The sequence below is a fragment of the Nicotiana attenuata genome, chromosome 8, assembly GCF_001879085.1.
Source record: "Nicotiana attenuata strain UT chromosome 8, NIATTr2, whole genome shotgun sequence".
Classification (NCBI taxonomy): Eukaryota; Viridiplantae; Streptophyta; class Magnoliopsida; order Solanales; family Solanaceae; genus Nicotiana; species Nicotiana attenuata.
Genome location: NC_031996.1, coordinates 55,364 through 68,647, shown reverse-complemented (window position 1 = coordinate 68,647; position 13,284 = coordinate 55,364). Strand labels below are relative to the sequence as shown.

Genomic DNA, 13,284 nt, shown 5'->3' with positions numbered 1-13,284 from the left:
GATAGGACATATTTGGTAGCTGAGGTGGATTGACAGGAATTGTGTAATTGGTCTTGCATGTGGGGTGGGGTATCGTGGCTCTTTGCATGGCTTTTGATAGGTGTTGGAGTTTGGGGTTGTTTTGAGTGGGCCGAGTGGGTAGTATTTTGTAGGAGTATTTGATTGTTAATTATGAGATTTAAGAGGTCTGTGTCAGTAGAATTAGTAAGAGAATTATCGTTAGTTGAGTCATTTAAGCAAAGTGAATCAAATTATTATTAGAAAAAATAGGTGGTGGAGAGGTGGTAGGAATAATAATACAGTTAAGAGAGGGATTATTATTAGCAATGATAAGGTTAGTAAAGGGTAAATTATTTGGAGTATTAAACGAGTTTATGCTATTGACATGCATACCTGATGGTCGAAGAGGATTTAGTATGGAAGCAGGAACTGATTGGATTGGGTTTGCTTTGGGGTGATTCATTCTCATGATGAATTTCTTAGGAAATTGGACAGTTTTTCACTCTTCAGTCGATGGAGATGGAAGTGTAGATGGTATAGGGTTTGTAGTGGTTGATTTGTTTATGGAAGATAATTCTAAGGGATTGGTGTTTTGTACTAAAGAGGTACAATTTCGTTGGTTATGGCCCATTCTACCACACGTAATACATAGCAAATTTAATCCTTCATAAAGGATATGTTGCTTATGATTACCAATATAAATGTGTGTTCTTAATGGCTGATCTAAAGGGACTTCAACACATAGCCTTGCATATCTTCCTCTTGTGGTGGAAGAAGTGCAGGTATCAACAGTGAGTAATTTACCAATTTTATTACCCAATTTCTGAAGAATCTGAAAATCATAAAATTCAGTAGGTAATTCTAGTAGACGCAACCAGATGGCGGAGTATTTGATTTTTGTTTCTGAAGCCATAAACTTGGGTTCCCATTGACGAATAGAGAAAAAATGATTTAAAATAACCAAGGTCCATCATGCAAAGCATGAATCTTATTTTCCTCTTTTTGAAATTTGATGAGGAAAAAATCTGAACCTAGGTCTATAAGTGGTAGATTTTCAGTAGGTTTCCATAAGGAATAGATTTTTTGCCTAAGTATTTGATGGCCAATATTCCGACCATATACCTTGATAATTACCGCATGTTTCCATGGTGAGTAAATTCTGTTTTTTCTTCAATGGAGAGTGGTATAAAAATGGAGGGGTTAGTAGGTGCCTCCGTTTCATCATTAATATTTAAGGAAAGATTTAGTGATCCAATTTTTTTAGGCTGTGAAGATGATGTATTATGAGATAGGAGTGTGTTTAAGTATGGTTTATTAACAAATTGAGAAGGGTTTGAAGGAGGTTCGTTTGAGTCAATGTTCGTGTTACCATCAGGGTTGGGTGGTGAGTTTATTTGGGACTTTGGCGAGGAGAGGAAAGTTGAATTTATGGTGGTACAGGATATGTCTGGTGGTTTGGGGGGTATTGGAGATGAAGGATCATAAGGATTAGGGTTCATAGAAGAGAGAGTTTAGGTTTCTTCATATATGATTTATGAGTTTATGAGCTTCAATCCCATCCCCCTCGATGTGTTCCAAACCATTTCTCTTGACAAGGCCTTGGTTAGTGGATCTGCAAGATTATCACATAATCAATATCAATATTATTACTTTTCAAATATCACATAATATTGTATTTTCTCTTTATAGGTCTGGAATTACCGTCGTAATAACGGTTTTGTACTCTACAAATTGCAGCAGTGCTATCACAATAAATTAAAATAGGAGGAATTGGTTTTTCAAAATAAGGAATTTGAAATAATAAATCTCTCAACTAATTCGCTTCTTCACTAGCTGAAGCTAAAGAAATTAGTTCAGCCTCCATGGTAGAGTTAGCAATTATTTTATTTTTTTTCAACAAATAGGACCACCTCCCAAAGTAAAAATATAACATGTAGTAGAACAGGAATCACCAGATAAAGTGTTCTAATCTGCAGCAGAAAAGCCTTCGAGTACAGCAAGATATTTTTTTTAAAAGCCATAGGTTTTTGTACCAAGTAAATACTTCATAACTCTTGTTATGGAATGCCAATGTTCATTACCTAGCTTTCTTGTAAACCTGCTAAGTACTCATACTGTGTATGCAATCTCAAATCAAGTGTAATCAGTCACATATTCTCAAGCTTCCAATTAAGCTAGCATATTCCTTTTGATTTATCACATTATTATCACTTTGTACAGGAAATAACACTTGAATCAAAAGGAGTTACAACATACTTGCAATCAATAAAATTATTTTTTTCAAAATTTTCTCAACATAATGTGAGTGGTCAAGGAAAATTGCATCGCATGTTCCAGTAATTTTCATTCCAAGAATGAAATTTGTCTCACCCAAGTCTTTCATATCAAAATGGCTACTAAGTTTCTTTTAGTTTCTCCAATAATATTCATGTTAAAGCCAAATATTAATTAATCATCAATATAGAAGCAAATAATTACATGTAATTCCAAGACTTATGATAGATGCACTCATCACATTTTTTGATTTAATCAACTCTCACTCATGCATGAATATTCAAATTTTTCATGCAAGAATTTCTTATTTCTTTTACCCCCACTATTTCTAGAATTATAAAAATTTATTTTTCATGAAAAATATATCACATATTCATAAAAAATATGTGGTAAAATGTTTATACCTTTCCTCCGTTTGAGTTAAGCAAGTAGAAAAATACTTTGCCTTTTCATCTCTTAAAGAGTGAACTTCTACCTTGATATCTGCTATTTTTCAACTGCATAAAAAAATTGAATCTCCTTCAGATTGTTGGTGAAATTACAAGTAATTACAGGTGAAATTACAAGTAATTACAAGTAAATAAGGCGCGCATATCTCGCTCTCTTTAAGGAGATTCAAGCCCACTGCAGTAGCATCTTCACCAGTCCAGCAGTAATACTCTTGACTTGTCTCCTCCAGGATACAACTGTCTGACAAAGTCGTATGACTCGAACAAACTCCGGACAAGTTGTTGAGTCCAAAGCTCCCCCAAAATGAACATCTTCCTTCAACAAAAATAATATTCTCTTTTGTAGAGAATAAGTTGGAGACTTAGTTTTTTTCCTTCTCTTAACTCTCTTTTTCACAATACCAACCACACCTTTTTCATGTACACCATAACACTTTTCTCATACTCACTACCATATTTTTTACATCTCAACACAAGGAAGAAACATCACTATTTATAGGTGTAGAATCTCTTCCATGAAATAAATAATAAGATAGTGGGATAATAAAATAGTAGCACATAGGATGGTGGTTACAAAATTTAATCTTTAGTGGGTAATTAGTGGTAAATTATGGCATTAGTGATTTCAAGAGTTACACCAAAATAATGACCACTTTCTTGCCAATTTATAACTACTATTTCACAAGAAATAATGCACTTTAATATTAAAATGCACTAACACCAACAAATTATATTATCAATATGTAGATATTAAATTTGTTTTTGGTTTTTCTCGCTTTTTTAAACATAGATACTAAAAGAGTACTATGAAATAGCAATGAATTCTTGGTCGTTGAAGTAAAAGTTTACAAATTCATGACTATATTATTGGCCTCTTGATTATTAACAATTAAAAAAATTAAGATGTAAGAGTACTGCTTTCTCCGAGAGACAGCAATATTTTAGTAGAATGGTCACTGTACAGAAGTCAGCGCCATATTGTAAAACTCAGCATTGATTCTAAAGGTCACTGTACAACAAATATTTTATCTTCTGATGAAATGAACTAACAAAACATAAGAAAATACATATCTGGTCCTTGATATAGAAGAGACAAGAAAATGACTCTACTTTTCTCAATAGGTAATGTACAAAACTTTTCCAATACAAATCCTTCTGGCATCCGTCTGTATACATATCTAGTGTATCTTTTACACTACAGTGACACGACACAATTTGTTCCTTATTTGGCAATCCCAACAATTTTTTTGCTGTCCATGCCCTAGGGATCATCTGATCAGTAGCAATAAACCCATTGCAGAGGCTCATGTATGGAACAACAAAAAATAATAATTAGGGATGGAAGATTTAGATACAAATCACGAGATATAGTGTTTGTTATAAATCTGTTTTGAAGTCAAAACAACTAAATTCTTTTAAGAAAATTTTTAATGGAACACAGGATCTTAGAGCTGATAACAATAACAACATACCCAGTGTAGACCCAACTGGGCAGTCCCACAAGTGGAGTCTGGGGAGGATAGAGCGTACGCAAACCTTACCCCTGCTTTTAAAAAGGCAGAGAGGTTGTTTCCGTAAAACCCTCAGCTCAGGAAGGGAGAGGGGAGGGGCAATAACAAATCTTAGAGCTGATAGTCACAAGAAAAGAGACAGACGATCAAGAAAACAAATACTCATCCAGACGATCAAGAAAACAAATAGACTCATCTCCATTTATGGTGTCACTTTTAGTATGTCAGAACTAATAGAAGAACCTATTTCACCCCAATGTCCACATGTGTTTTTTTCCGCCATAGAAGCCACAAAATGTTGTTGTTTTGTACATCAGATTCATGAGAAAGAAAATTGAAATGAGACATTTCAGGTTCAGTACTAAGCTCATCTTTCGCATTGAGAGTTGCAGAAGCATATTGGAGAATGAGCAATGTAGCAAAACCCAACAGAACACATCAGTAGGCCATTAGAAACCCTCCATGTGTCACTAATCTTCAATATGATCCACTTTCTTGTCTTCAGCTCTTCGTAGATGTTCTTAGATCAATGTATACTTAGGTTAAATAGTAAGTTTAGATATCTACGGGTGATCTACCTCCCTCCCTCGCACAACACACATGAACCCGCATTCGCTTAGGTTTACTTGAATACGGTCCCCAAGTATCCATCCCTCTGTAGAATCCTCTATTGTCTGAAGTGAAGCAGATATATCCGATTTTCATCTAGCTAGTAACTTTGGTATATCAACAAATGTCATCAGACAGTGGGCCTCAGAGTAGATAAAACCTACTATACTAAAGGCCCAAAAATCAGGCTAATGCAAAGAACAAAAGGCCCAAGTTGACTTTCTTTATACACAAAGTGGCCTAAAATTGCTTCCACCACTATTACATGCTCTGACTCTGAGTACTCTACCCCCTCTTGTAGTGATTCACTGTCACTTCCATGGTATGAGGATGAGCAGCCTAATATACAGATGGTGCGGGAGCCTACTGCACTCGAGATTTCAAAGTGGACAACGCAAATGTTGGGTAAAGCATGTAAGGCCTTCGGGATTAATCATGCAGGCTTTGAACATGAAATTATGGACTTAATTCTGAGAATGGATGAGAAACGTCAGGCTCAGATTCAAAATAGGAACTGCTCAAGCTCAAAAAAGAAGAAGGGCAAGAAGAAAGGTGAGAACGAAGTGGTTAATTTAATGTGGCGTTAATTATGAGGGTAGTAGCAGGAAGGAAAGGGGCAGGCGATGCAAGGAAATTAAAAGATGAAGATCAAAATTCTTAGTTGGAACATAAGGGGGATTAATGATAATAATAAACGGACCACTATTAGTTCACTAGTCCGCAGATGGAAACCTAATATTTTGTGTCTTCAAGAAACTAAAACAGAGAACTGGCCTGCAGGTATGGTTCACCAAGTATGGGGGAATAAATGGGCTGAAGGGGAAGAGTTGAAGGCAAGTGGTACCAGAGGGGGTATTATTGTTCTATGGGACAAGAGACTATGGAGGTGTTTTGATTCCTATCAAGGTAGATTCTTAATAACCTACATCCTTGACAGTTTGCATGAAGATTTCAGGTGGGGCTTTACAGGTGTGTATGGTCCATATTCAAACATAGAGAGGGAGGAGTTTTGGCAGGAGCTGGGAGCAGTGAGGGGGCTATGGGGTGAACAATGGGTGATTGGTGGTGATTTAATGTTTGCAGGTTCGAGTATGAACGATTCAACTGTACTAGAAGATCCAGAGCCATGAGGAACTTCTCAGACATTATATTAGACCTTGAATTAATCGATTTACCTCTTCAAGGAGCACAATATACATGGTCAAGGGGAGAAGACTCTCTCCAGGCTTCCAGAATTGATCGGTTTCTAATCTCCTCGGAGTGGAATGAAAGTTTCAAAGCTATCAAACAGATAGCACTTCCAAGGGTTATCTCTGATCACAAGCCATTACTACTGGAGTGTGGTGAGTGGGAAGCAACAACATCCTACTTTAAGTTCGAGAACATGTGGCTGCAGCAAGATGGGTTCATTGATATGATAAAGGGATGGTGGCAGAACTACATGATTGGTGGCTCGCCTGATTTTATTCTCGTCCAAAAATTGAGGAACCTGAAAAAGGATATAAGCAAATGGAACAGAGAGGTTTATGACATAATGGATGATAGAAGAGGCAAAGCACTTGATGAACTTTCAGTCCTAGAGCAGGCTATAGAAAACTGAGTCTCTACACAATCTGAAAAGCAAAGGATTCTGAGTTTGAAACTGGAGCTGCAGAGCTTGGTCAAAGCTGAGGAGGTTTCGTGGAGACAAAAGTCTAGATGTCGGTGGCTCAAAGAGGGAGACAGAAACACTAAATACTTCAAAAAATTGGCCAATTCAAATAGAAGACACAACACTATAGACAAGCTTAAGGTGGGCAGAGAAGTAATTGATGACAAGGAGTTGATCAAGGAAGAAATCCTAAATTACTACCAGAACTTGTATACTGAAAATAAAGTTTGGAGACCTACAACCAATTTTGAGGAGGTGGCCAGAATTTCAGCAGTTGACAACGAAATGTTTCGAAATGATAGAAGCAATTTTCGATGAAGAATAAGGCCATGCTGTTATCCAGTCTTGTGCCCCAGATTAAGCTCCAGGTCCAGATGGGTTTACCATGGCGTTCTTTCAAAAAGCATGGGACTTTATCAAGCCAGAAGTGTTGGGGACTCTCAACCACTTCCACCATAACTGCCATATGGTTAAATCATGCAATGCTTCATTCATTGCACTAATTCCCAAGAAGAAAGGAGCCATGGAGTTGAGAGATTATAGGCCAATTAGCCTCACAGGAAGTGTGTACAAAATTATCTCGAAGCTTCTAGCAGAGAGACAGAAGAAGATTATTGGCAAGCTGGTCTCAACCCACCAAAATGCCTTCATAAAACATAGGCAAATCACAGACGCATCACTGATTGCCAATGAAACCCTTGATTGGAGGATTAAAAGTCGTGAACCCGGTGTGATGTGCAAGCTTGACATAGAAAAGGCATTTGACCAGCTAAACTGATCCTATCTCATCTCTATTATTAGGAAAATGGGATTCGGAGACAGATTTATAAGATGGATCAGATTCAGCATGTCAACTGTGAAATACCCAGTGATAGTCAATAGGGGTCCAGTGGGTTTCTTCTCTCCTCAAAAAGGGATCAGGCAAGGAGATCCCCTCTCCCCTTTTTTGTTCAATATAGCAATGGAAGGACTGAGCAAAATGCTGGATAAGGCCAATCAGTTGCAGTGGATTCAGGGCTTCAATGTGGGTACTAATATCGGGAACTCGGTCACAGTGTCACACTTGCTATATGCTGATGATACACTCATCTTTTGTCAGCCTGTTACATCACAACTACTGTATTTGAATTTGACACTTCTCCTCTTTGAAGCACTATCAGGTTTACATATCAACATGTTGAAAAGTATCATGTACCTAGTTAGTGATGTGCCTAACCTAGAGGAACTGTCCAACATTATGGGTTGTACAATTGGGTCACTCCCAACCACCTATCTAGGTCTCTCCCTTGGTGCCAAATACAAGAACACTGAAATCTGGAATGGGATCATTGGAAAGTTTGAAAAGGCTGCAGTATCTTTCCATGGGAGGGAGACTAACTCTCATCAATAGTGTCCTTGATAGCATCCCCACTTACTACATGTCATTATTTCTCATCCCTAGCAAGGTACTTAAGAAGCTAGACAAGTTCAGGAGAGACTTTCTCTGGGAAGGAAACAACAGCTCCCACAAATACCATCTCGTCAAGTGGTCCAAAGTCTCACAATCAAAATGCAATGGAGGTCTGGGTATTAGAGATTTGGCCTTACGCAACAAAAGTCTGTTCATGAAATGGCTATGGAGGTTCGGTACAAATGAGTCGAGCCTTTGGAAAGAAGTAATTGTTGCTAAACATGGTAGAAGGGACAACTGGAGAACAAACACATCTACATCATCTCATGGGGTTGGTCCTTGGCAGCAGATCAACAAGTTGGGAAATGAATTCTTTGAGCAAGTATCTTTCAAGGCTGGGAATGGTTTGAACATTAGTTTCTGGAAAGATAAATGGTTAAACAATATTCCACTCATGGAGACATACCTAAATTTATTCCAGATTGCCCAAGATAAGAATTCCTCTATTGCTCAAAACAGATGTGGGAACAATTGGAATGTATTATTCGAAGATACGTTCAGGATTGGGAGATAGATAGCGTGTTGGAATTACTAGCTAGTGTGTCAAAGCAGCTCCGAGTAAGTCAGCCATCTGTTTTTGCATTGTAGAGTGGCCAAGGAACTAAGAGGTTGTGAGTTCGAGTCATCCCAAGAGCAAGGTGGGGAGTTCTTGGAGGGAGGGATGCCGAGGGTATATCGGAAACAGCCTCTCTATCTCAGGGTAGGGGTAAGGTCTGCGTACACACTACCCTCCCCAGACCCCACAAGTGGGATTATACTGGGTTGTTATTGTTGTATTGTTGTTGTAGAGTGGCTAAGGAACTATGGAATATGTTCTGTTCTCTCTTTGGCATTCAATGGGTCATGCCACAGCATGTTGGTGAAGCATATGCAAGCTGGAGCCTATGGAGAGTTGAAAAGACCATCAAGAAGATCTGGGTGATGATCCCTGCAGTTTTTTTTGGGTGCTTGTGGAATGAAAGGAATCGTAGATGTTTTGATGGGATCTCAACTCCAACTCACTCTCTTAAAGCTAGATGTCTGCTTAACCTTTTTTGCTGGACTAACTTAACTCCTGTAATTAGCTTTGGTCAATTTTTTGATTTTGTTAGTTCCCTGATGTTTTGATGTAAAGGGGCTAACAAACTAGTATTTTTGTGCTCTAGTTCTTTTGTTCTTTGTAACTTTGCATCTTCTTGATGCCGTTTATTAATGAAACACCTTAGTTCATCTAAAAAAAAAAAGTAACTCTGGCATCAATGGACAACATGTCCATCCAAAACCACAGTTCAGATGAAGAACACTCAACAAGAATATGATTTACGATTCTTTGCCCTTCAATCATATTCCTTTTACATTTTAAAAGAGTTCCAACTGGAAAAACATAATTCTGCCGGTCATTGGATCGAAAATAAAACCTAACTGTTACCAGAGCAAAAGACATCAAAACTACTAGTGGTCCTCAAAACAGAGAGAAAAAGTAACATACATCCTTTTTCGGATCTGACGCATAATCTCTGTTGTTTGAAGCGTGATATGAACTATTTTCCCCTTGTTCTTTCAAGAGTTGGTCTGCTTAAGTGCTTCATTCGTTGCTCTAACAGCCCTGGTATCAATATGAGCCAAAAATGAAATTAAGTACAAGAACGTGGTACCTAACAAGTCTTTTAACAATCTTCAGGTCAACATCCATATAGTGGCAGAAACTTCCAGGCACGATTTCTAGGTACTGTAATCTATATCTGCCCGTAAGTGGTCCTAGGTGACGTTCGGATAGTTCTTTGGAAATGTTTATTGCGATTCATAATTTTGTTTCATTTTCACCAAACCACCCACATTATTACTTTCATGACCATTATCTAAACATAATAACATTTCAATAAAGTAATATGTATTAGGCAAATGAGTTATTATGACAGCAACAATTTAAAAAAGCAAGAAAATAATATAAAAGATAATAAAAGCTTACGCAAAACAAAATAAAGTTAGAGAAATTTTTGAAAAACTCAAGCAAAATATGGAATAAGAAATAGAATAAGAAAGGTGAATTATGGAAAAAAGCTTACACACAAAAGAAAGGGAGGAACAAAAATAGAACAACAACGACGACGACGACGACGACCCAGTGAAATCCCACTAGTGGGGTCTGGGGAAGGTAGTGTGTACGCAGACCTTACCCCTACCCGAGGGGGTAAAGAGGCTGTTTCCGAAAAGGAACAAAAATAGAAATTTCTTTAAATTTCATAGAGAATTTAAGAAAGAAGGGTCAAAGTAAAATCAATGAGCTTTGCTTTGATTTTTCTGAAAAAACAAAAACACATTTTCTTGCTTCTATATCAATTACCTCTGTTTGTGAACATGAAAAACTTTATAAACTTTTTCAAATAAAACACAGTTGAGAAACTTCTTGGAATCTGCCAGGAAGATGGGTATAATGACACAGTAGGAATCAACACATTCAGATTTGCACAAAATTTGTACAGGAAAAAATGAGCCAATGTATAATAGAGTTGTAGTAAGCACTGTCGATAAGACCATTATAGTAGAAACATTGACCTTACAATATCATCACCAATTTCTGGAGTTATACTAATGCTTCTTCTTCGTAATTCTTTGTGTTTCTGATGTTGATGCACCTTCTGACCTGTGAAACACAGAAACAATAGGGAACTCAGAATTCTGAAAAGAAAAAAAAAAAAAGAAAAATTTTGAAAGGGTAACCTATAAAAAATAAGAATAATAATATTTGACAATCCTGATTATGTTGATTCAGTTATTAACAGGAAACAGGGTGCATTTCACGAGTATAAAAGTTTAGAACCTGCACATATTTTGACTTAGATGCACACTAGCATTTTTGGTATTACCTCTCCCCATAAAAATATGAAAGGGTAATGTAGTTCTGTTGAGAACAGAAAAAATGAACAAACTGCACATAGTTTTTCCATTTTAAAGAGGTTTTAATTTTACTCTGCCCTTCCAGGGGTAGGGGTAAGGCAGCGTACATCTTACCCTTTCCAGACCCCAATTGTGGGAAACTACTGGGTTTGTTGTTGTGTTGCATGGTCAATAAAAAGAGGTAAGAGAAATCGAAGTGCTCAGCAGCATCGTTCTGATTATCCAATCAAGGATATGTTCACGGCAACAATGTTTGGTAACATTGACGTAGAGAAGTGATGCCGTCAGAAAACCTACTAGAAACTGAATAAATTTACCTGTGTGTTTCATCATCATTTCTAACATTCACACCCAAATTCATGTAACATACTGAGAGATGTGCAAGCACGAATAGACCCAAACATGACAGGACTGTGAGTAAATATATCCAAAATATTGAAATATCATGGTAAGGACAAAAAAGAGTAGAGTCTGGCTCATGAAAAAGAAAATCTTGAACTTGCAGTCCTCGGTTCTGTTATAACTTCCTGCGACCTCTTCTCCAAACCGTTGTAGCAGTATTAGAGTTCACTATGCGACAAACTGGTACAGAAATGATTTAATAAGAAAGAAGCAAAATAATACCTTAGTTTCCTAAAGTAATCCAACAAATGGATGTTCAGAATGTTTTACATTCAAAGAAGGTCTCAGAACGAGCTAAATAATACCTCAGTTTCTGTCAATTGAAGTGTTAGAACGCAACATCATATTCCTCAACGAATATCCAGCAGCATTTGAAGATGCTTCAAATCTCCTCTGATACTGGAGGATGTCATCTTTCTCAGAACTGTTGAAATGGAAGATCAGTTTAAAATAACAGAATACAACATATAAGTGTGTAACAATCTGTTTCTCCACCAAAGAAAAAGAAATTTCTAAAGGAAGTTACAGTATGTCTACGAAGATTCTCATCATATAAGTGTGTAACAATCTGTTTCTCCACCAAAGAAAAAGAAATTTCTAAAGGAAGTTACAGTATGTCTACGAAGATTCTCATCATATAAGTGTAACAATCTGTTTCTCCACCAAAGAAAAAGAAATTTCTAAAGGAAGTTACAGTATGTCTACGAAGATTCTCATCACGCAACAGAAGAAGAGTACAACAACAAACAACATACCCAGTGTATTCCCACAAGTGGGGTCTGGGGAGGGTAGTTTGAACAAAAGAAGAGTATGAAAATTAAATAGAAAATTCTCATCACACAACAGAAGAAGAGTATAGAAACTAAATTGAAATTGATATATTCAAAACGAAGAATAATTTCCTTCTAACCTATCAGTATCGTTTCCCTCTGAAACCCCATAGAGGGGGCTGTTCGGCTCCAGAGGTGAATCGCAGGAATCATTTTCTGCAGAATCACTCTCCCCAGCAGCTATGTGGGTTAGGAAAATAGACTTGTTGGTTGTTCGTGGAATAAGTAGACCAGGAAAACGCATAAGGTCAACAAGTAGCTCCACAGAATTTAGCACAACTAGTATAGACATGTGCTTATAAGATTCTTCACACTCGGACGCTCCTTCAGCAGGTAAATCCTGATTTCCGAAACATAAAACTATAATAAGTAAAATACAAGCAGATATGGAAATTAAAGAAATGTTAGCAACAATTCATAGTAACAAGTAGCAAGACAATGTTTAGTCCTAATTTTAGAGATAACAGAAATGTGCAAGCAAAAATAATTTTCAAGCTCACCACAACTAGCCGGCTTTCAAGACCTACAGTATCTGCAAGTAATTTGAATAATATTGCTCGAGGATGGCACGAGCCATGCTTTATTTGAACCAACATCTGGACACCTCGGTTGTCAGAAATGTGAGAGTCTTCATCATGTGAAGCTTTAGCATGACATAGTTCCGAGTTTGGTCGTTTGTGAACATCAGACACCTGTGTAGGAAGTCATACAAGCAACAAAAAAGAAATCACAAATGTCGATAGACCTTAACTTCAACTCTTTTCCCTCTTCTATGAGTAAAAGTTCAAAGCATAACCTACAGATTTCACATGCTCCTACCCTTTTAACACTAAAATATTTTCAGTCTTATGCTCCCTCATTAGAAACTAAAAAATACATTTTGAATTCTTATTTTACTAAAGAGATAAATGAACTTTTGATCCTTGAGTTACGGTAAATTCTGATTTAGGTTCTCGTGATATTTGGCTAAGCATATTTAGCCTTCAATAAATTAAATTGTGTGTTTCTTTATCTCTTTATAACATACAAGTCTCCAATCCTAAAAATGTTGGAACTAATGTAAGTATAACAGCAACTTATCCTTAATCCCAACTCTTTATTACATACAACTCTCCAAGCCGGGGATACCGTTCACATGACAGGTAGCTGCCTATTTCTACTACTTTCTAGGAACAAGTCAGAAGTATCCCAGAATTGATGTACTACATCCAAACGCAAGGGGGGCGTAGAG

The 13,284-nt window shown here is 37.1% G+C and overlaps 1 long non-coding RNA gene across 3 annotated transcripts; it reads right to left on the bottom strand.

Annotated features, from left to right (window-relative positions):
* On the bottom strand, window positions 3,814-13,219 carry LOC109230701. Of its 3 annotated transcripts, XR_002068699.1 has the most exons (6): window positions 12,554-13,219; window positions 12,134-12,393; window positions 11,529-11,647; window positions 10,480-11,403; window positions 9,413-9,529; window positions 3,814-4,266 (listed from the first exon to the last, which is right to left on the bottom strand). It is a non-coding gene; the product is annotated as an uncharacterized LOC109230701 (long non-coding RNA). The 3 variants fall into 3 exon arrangements; XR_002068697.1 differs by having other exon boundaries at window positions 3,814-9,529; XR_002068698.1 differs by having other exon boundaries at window positions 3,814-9,529; window positions 10,485-11,403.